Here is a 5,944-nt window from a genome sequence, read left to right as displayed (position 1 = left end):
GAACATAAAAGCTTTTCTTCCTGCTTTACTTACATTGGTGGGTAGGAAGTGGCATCTCTGACACCTTGCCATGGCTCAGGAGGCTGGGGCTCAGAAAACCTCAGTGGTCCAACAGGAGGCTTAGCAAAAGGAAGTCCCAGAAAGACATTTACGCTCCTCTCAGCCGCATCAACTTTGATTTGGTATCCTCGGGCAGTGCCGTATTTGGTCACCACTTCTGGCTGCTCTGCTTTTTGCCCTGGGGGGGGCGTGCACAACATCACATCACGGATTGGTCTCCTAGTGAGCAACTGACAGCTTTCTAAGAGCTTTGCCTACCTGAATGCACACCTGCTCTTGGTTTCAATAACTCCTTTTCAAACACAAGCCTTCAACAAACGCTAATCGCTAGAGCAGGACTAGGGGAAATGGATCCAAGTTGAAGGAGGGAAGATTTAGGTTGGATGTTAGGGGGAAGTTCTTTACTAGGAGAGAGGTTAGGCCCTGGAACGGGCTGCCCAGGGAGGTTGTGGATGCCCTGTCCTTGGATGTGTTTAAGGCCAGGTTGGACGGGGTCCTGGGCAACCTGATCTGAATGTGTATGTTTGGTGGCCCTGCTAGGCAGGGGGGTTGGAACTACATGATCCTTGAGGTCCCTTCCAACCCGGGTGATTCTGTGATTCTGTGATTCTGTGAGCTGACTGAAGTTCAGCCTCCATTCTGATAGTGTTCCCAGCTATGATCTCCCTCAGCTACACCGTGCCTGCAGCATGTAACGTGCTTACTCTCCACACGCATCACTAACCGGCTGAGGATTGTTGTTACTTAAAAGTCCACCGGATTGCCCTCATAAAGAAAAGGCATTTCCTGATTTAGGAAAGGATCTGTGAGTGCACAAAACACACTTGGGAATCTCGATAGACCCTACAGACAAACAGAAAACACCTTCTACCATACCTGAAAACAGTCTGGCACGCATGCACAAATGGCACAAACATTCAGGTAAGATTTACTTTAATCTCAGAGTGAAATTTATCAGAGTCAAACAACAAACGTGGTATACTGGAATCTCTGACTCCAATAAATATTATTATAAAATATTGCAATAGGAATTTAGTTTTGCTAGCTGCACGTGAGAAAAAAATGAGACCAAAGAAAAAAAAAAGGGGGAAAATGCCTGAAAGCAGACCAGAGAAAGAAACAAAGAGCTCTTTGCTGTTCAGACCTCAGCTCTGTGCAGCAGGGTTGGGACTTCAGGCCTCCTTTGAGCTGGGACTCCCACGGGTAAGCAAACTGCACACGCACTCTAACTCCTCGCAGCAGGCAACAGTGAAAAACATTTTGGAAGCTTACCAGTAGCTACGAGTGCTGTGAGCCCGGCGGTGAGGATCACGGACAGCAGCATGTTCTTCTCAGTTGCCACTCTGCAGCCTACTCACACCCTGATCGACTCTGTGCGCTGCCTTTATACTCTGCCAGTAAAGCTGTTGCGCAATGCAAACAGGGATAAGGAAAGCAGTGCTCAAGCTGTGAACCGAATCGGCCGGGACCAGCCTTGAACAACTGTCATGACAGCATGGCACTGCTCCAAGGGGAGCGTAATGCAGCTTATCTGTACATGGGAATAGGGGAACCTTGGGCTGTGCAGAACGGCCCCACAAGTCTCACACCAGCTGCCCAGGGCTCTTTATAACTGCTCTTCACAGCACTTCACGCAGCAGGGATTTGCTTAAAGAAGCACTGGAAGCAGTCCTCAGAACACCAGCAGATTCTTGCTGCTGCAGAACCGTTACCATTGCCGTCTTTAACAATTAAGTCAGCACTTACTTTCACTACACAGAGAACAGACCCGGAAAACTCTCCTACTCATGCACACTTCTTGACAAAAGCAGTACAGGAAAGATCCTAGCTTTTCCTGCAGGGTCAGCACTCCACCCGCCACTCAGTCCTGTGCATTCAGAAATGTTTGGCTGGTATCTCACCATACACGAGTTTTGCAACAGCTAAGAGAGGTTTTCTCCACAACTGCAGTACAGGAGCCGTATGCAACAATTTGAGTGGTAGGAACGCTTTTAATCCCACGGAAACATCAGGAGGCTTTACTTCCACGTGAACTCGCATCTATCAGTAAGAAATGCTGAATAGAAGTAGATTGCCATTCTGTAACTAGGTGGCTGTGTTTGATTTTTGTTTCCAGGCTCTGACTCTTTTCCTGGCTCTTTTTTTTCTCTTGTTTCTCCTTTTTTCTCTTTTTTTTTTGGCCAGTGTCAATAGATCTTTCCCTTGTAAGCCTGTTTTGTAATCACATGTCATGAAAATAATTCTCAGTTGTCAGAGACAGCATTTCTGTAGATTATTTTAGTGACTCACTTTTTTTTCCGCTCTGTGTGCCCCAAATCCAGTATTAGAGTAGTTCTACACAATGTCTTAAGCACACAGTAGTCCCTTGTGCTAAAGCTCTGTTCGTGTATTCAGAAAAGATGCTTTACTCCACACCCAATGCATGTGGGCAAACGTGGGAAACTAAACTGGAATGCTCAGGCAGTGACTGGGCACAGTTCCCCTTCATTCACTATTCTGCCTTTCAAGCTTTACTCTTCCACCTTTCTCTGCTGCACTCTCTTTTTTCTGCTCATGTGCACATTCTGCAAAATGTCTGAACCCCTACCCCATTTTCATCCCATCCATAAAGAAGATGATATCCAACTTGAAGCCAAAGGTAGCAGCCATGCTGAAATTACTCCTTGTGCAAACGCTATCTGTACACTCTGCTGATCTCACTCATGTAATAAAATAAACAGATTGGACCTAGATCTTTACCACCTTGGCTACCAAGCCTACCAGGCCGAAGGATCTAGCAACTGGACTTAGACTTCTGCAAATGTGGAGACCCATACTCTAAGTGGCATAAACTAAACTAGTGGAATCTGGAAACAGTGCTACATAGCTGGGAAGTGGAATTCTTGGATGCTGCCTGGCATTTCATTTTAATGGAGAGCATTTTGCAGTTTACGTTCAATCAGTGAACAATGCCTCCCGCACCCTAATGCACTGCTACCTGTCTTGATTTCAATCGCTGAAAAATAGAGACAAACCTCATGTTTATGGGCACATAGCTAAAAGAGAGCCCACAAAGACATTTGGATTCAACTCTATAGGGTAGAAATGTTCAGAAATCTGCATTTAAAGCGGGGTCGCTTCCTTATTTAGGTGTTTGTTTTTTTTTTTTTTAATTCAGAAAGAAGAGATGGCCGGAGAGTAACAGTAGGATATGAGAAGCTGGGAACAATCTTACATTCCTGCAGAGCTACAGAAGGGAGATTAAAGACAGGCAAGGGAAGGAAAGAAAGGAGTAGCGCCCATACCTTCCACATAGCTGCACCATGCTGCTGGAAGGTAGCAGAATGGTCAGCAAGACGGCTGGGACAGCTGGAGCAGCCTCAGAGTAACACATGAGAAGCAATGCTGAAATGCTGCGATCCAGGCTTGTTCTTGGCAGTCCAAGCTGAAATGGGCACTGGAGTAATTCCGGTAAATGAAGTCTCTCTCCAGTGCCAGTAATGAAGGCCTGTGACCCAGTGCTAAGAGACACTGGGACTGAGAGACGGCACAGAGCGCAGCCTAGAGCGCCGTGTAAATAAAGCACCATGGAAAACACAGAAAGCACAAAGCTAATGCTACCACGCCTGATCCTTCTGAGGCAGTTGTTGCTCATTAAAAAGAAAGAAGCTCAGGGCAGCGGAGACTGTTTCTCTCCTTTCCTAAGATCTATGAGCAATCTGAAGTCCAGCACTGCACCACTGCTCCAGACGAGGTACTGCAACCGTCAGAAATGTACTGCTATCTCAGTTATAAAACTCAGTCACACAACAGAACTGTCCTTAAAAAGTTCAGAGGACATTTCTGTGTGTGAATCAGACCAAAACCTCAGGGGCATCACACGTATCTCTGACACGAGAAAGACAGTTTTACTTGCAAAACACCTCTTTATTGATTGAACTCGATTAACACAACATTGCTGCCAGATTCTTCCTCAGCAATGGCAAAGCTGCAGAAAAGCCTGAGGAGCAGACAGATCTGTTAACTGTATTAATAGGGGAGGCTTCTCTTGTGGACACAGAGGGAACCGAGGGAAAAGCAAAGGGTCACAAAGTGGAAATCGATCCACTGCCATAATTACAGCGAATAAGGGTAAATAGGAGAACTGCAAAGAAAAGGTGAAAGGAAGGGACACGTTATTTTGTCCTCAAAAGTATTTTACATAATTCCTTTTGCGATCCTAAATACTATGCCTATTATGCATGTTTAGACAGTAAATTATAGCTCTAGATGAGCTTTCTTGTTTCCCATTCTTTTCCTAGTTGGCTTTTCAAACATCACCTTTTCCCAGAAGTCTACCTTCTTCTCCTTCAGCTTTCTGGCTTTCCTTTGTCTTAGATTTATCTCCAAGCATTCTTCATTTAGATTAGGCAATGGCCATTCAGCCAGGCCTTCCCCATTAGGATTCCTGTATACAATAAGAAAGAAAGAGAAAAAGCCTGAAATTTGCAATTTAGCAATCCAGAAATCATCAAGAGAAGATTTCAGGACCGCTGACGAACAAGATCAGCATAATTATTCTACAGGCAGTGGAACTGAGGTCCGAGGAAGTGAAAGGATTTGCCTGCATCCTTCCAGGAAACCAGAAGCACAACCAATAAATCAATAAACAAACCCTTGTCTCCTGAGTGCCACTACAACTGAGGAAGCGGGCCACGTCGTTTAGTTCCATAGATCTCATCCCAGCTTTGTGGGACTGACATTCTCTGCTCTCAGCATGACAAGGCAAAGGTTTCTTCTTTCTGATACAAGAGGATGGAATTCCATGCTTCAGCATTTCCAGAATATTCCCTTAGAATCAGTTACATGTATGACCAGATGTAAATACACCTCAACATATCACAAGGAATATCTGCTATTACAGTGCTTTCCTTGTAAATTTGAGAAAAAAGCAAGAGAAGTGTACAGCCTTCCCTAGTTGTCCTCTAAGAGCGGGATATTATAAGTAATATTATAATAAGGATATTAAAAAGTAGATGCAAAATGTAAGCTAAATCAAAAAACTCTGGTAACAGATTAATTCATGCTTTTTACAGCACAGCTAGACTGCTCAAAGATCACGGCAGTAAAAGGAAATAATTCAGCTTGCACAGACTTTGAAACAGACTATGAACTACTGTGACAATGACAGTAATAAAAGAAGAAAAAGTGTAGAGAAAACTTGATATATCTCAAGGATGGAATTCCATGCTTCAACCTTGCAAGAATGTTCCCTTAGATGCAGTTACACGTACGTTACACCTGCATGATGCATTAGTTGCACAACAGCACAGTCAAACATCCCTCTTGTTTGATGCCTTTGTTCCCCTCTATTTTTGATGTTTTAATGAAAAATACATAGCAGTGGAAGGTTTTTTTACTTATATGCATTACGTTCATTGTATATTTTCTATGCAGCCCGTGGCAATTCCAACTGGCTCAGTGTGGCTCAGGCTAGCCAAAAGATGGGACAACCATGCTTTAACCCAGTTTTTTAAATCTTCATGCTGAAAATGAAACAGTGGAGTTCCAGCCTTACCCTAATGAACACAAGCTGGGACGCTCAGCCAAACAGACTGCAACCCGTTCTCTGCAGCCTGAAAGCCAGTCAGATTTCTCAGAAAAGAGGACGCATTACTTGAAATACCTCAAGCAAAGGGCAGGGGGGAAGATTTCCTGCTGCTTTAGTACCCCACTCATCTCCCACTACAGCTTTAATCAATCAATTCAATCAATCATATAGAACTTCCTGTGCTTCAGAAACAGCAAACTGCACGTGATAAAGAAGGGAGAATACAGTAAAGTAATACTGAACAAATTCAAACAAGAGTAAGGGTTGTATTTTCATCTCACCGCTAATGTGTGCACTGTAATATGATGAAAATGG

At 44.1% G+C, this 5,944-nt stretch overlaps 1 long non-coding RNA gene across 1 annotated transcript; it reads right to left on the bottom strand.

Moving 5' to 3' along the window:
- Positions 1-20: 20 nt before the first annotated feature.
- Positions 21-3,359, bottom strand: LOC122193094. Its single transcript, XR_006182807.1, has 3 exons — positions 3,345-3,359; positions 1,333-1,463; positions 21-238 (listed from the first exon to the last, which is right to left on the bottom strand). It is a non-coding gene; the product is annotated as an uncharacterized LOC122193094 (long non-coding RNA).
- Between the last annotated feature and the right edge of the window lie 2,585 nt (positions 3,360-5,944).

This window comes from Lagopus leucura, unplaced genomic scaffold (genome assembly GCF_019238085.1).
Source record: "Lagopus leucura isolate 7727_CA_CO unplaced genomic scaffold, USGS_WTPT01 186-0_obj-0_obj, whole genome shotgun sequence".
Taxonomy (NCBI): Eukaryota; Metazoa; Chordata; class Aves; order Galliformes; family Phasianidae; genus Lagopus; species Lagopus leucura.
This window is presented reverse-complemented; position numbering and strand designations above follow the sequence as displayed.